Here is a 1,469-nt window from a genome sequence, read left to right as displayed (position 1 = left end):
GTCTGCTACCATGGCAGCGGTTACCGTGGCACCCACTACTAGGTACCTATCACCATGGTACCTGTCACCATAGCACCTGCAACCATGGCTTCTCCCTATGATGGACTCTAGACCCCTTAAACTAGAGCCAAAATAAATCCTTCCCCACTCAGATTTGATGTTTTGCCACAGTACTAAGAAAAGCTGTTAACACAAGATCAGAGAGCTTCTGATTCTGAGAACCCAATTGTTAAATGTTAGCATCACCTGTTTATCCTAGATTAGAAATGGAGAATGTCTTAGTCCATAGGGGATGCTAGAACACAAACACTTGAGACCAGATATAAACAGTAGTAGTTTACTGGTCATCATTTTGGAAGTTTGGAACTTTAATATCATAGAGGCTGGTAGAGTCATTGTTCCAGGAGGGCTCTCTTTTTCATCATTGGCACCTTCTTATCATGTCCTCACAGAGTCATTGGGGTCATGTAATCTCTATGAGTTCTTCTACGGAATAATTTAATTCATAAGGGCCCTGTCTTTGTCACCTCCAAAAGGTCTGTCCACACCAGTATTGAGGATTAAATCTATGCCCTCATGCCTAGTTTCAACATGAACTTTGTGGACATACAAATGTTCAGACATGGCAGTCAGTTTTAATGATCAACTCAGGCTGGCTCATTTAACTCTCACACACCTCATATCCCACTCTGCAAGACAGCCAGGACATTAGGGAACTGAGATGGGAAGATTTCATAGAACTATGGAGTGCTGGGGAATATGAAGATCTCCAGAGAAGACAAAAGTTAGAAAAGAAGGAGAAATGGGCCAATTAACAAAATGAATTCACACCATAAAAGACAACTTGGGGGTGGGTGGAGAAAAGTGTAACAGAATCCATGGTGGGAATTCAAACACAGAGGATCAGGGCTCAGATCTTTTTAATCACTCACCTATCTCCATACTGGTCATCATTTATTAAAGAAATTCTTAAGTCTAGCTTATTAAAGCTACTAACTCATCTCGATCTGAGAGAAAAATCCACTTCCCCTACAATTTCAATTGCAAGCAAGCATTTCTCGTCACTCTGCTGACATTGCCGGGGCCCTCAACTGTCACATCTCATTCAAAATGTCTCTCAAAAATATCTGTTACATAATAGGTAGCAAGTGAATAGTACTTAATTCTGTCATTTTGATTTAGGTTATTATAATAACATCTCATTAAATATTGATATTAACCTAATATTATAATGGCTGTGATTGTCCCACGAAGCGAATGAAGCTCATACTCTTGGTAACCTGCCTGGGATCAGTAACTAATGGACATGGGACCCTGTCCCCGCTCCCATGAGTCGATCGTGTTCCTTCTTCTTCTTTTTTTTTTTTCATATAAAACTATTTTTTTATTACATCTTTTCCTCAATTACATTTCCAATGCTATCCCAAAAGTCCCCCATACCCTCCCCCCTACTTCCCTACCCACCCTTT

Source organism: Mus caroli, chromosome 19 (assembly GCF_900094665.2).
Source record: "Mus caroli chromosome 19, CAROLI_EIJ_v1.1, whole genome shotgun sequence".
Classification (NCBI taxonomy): Eukaryota; Metazoa; Chordata; class Mammalia; order Rodentia; family Muridae; genus Mus; species Mus caroli.
The sequence above is the reverse complement of the archived record's forward strand: the minus strand, read 5'-3'. Positions refer to the sequence as shown.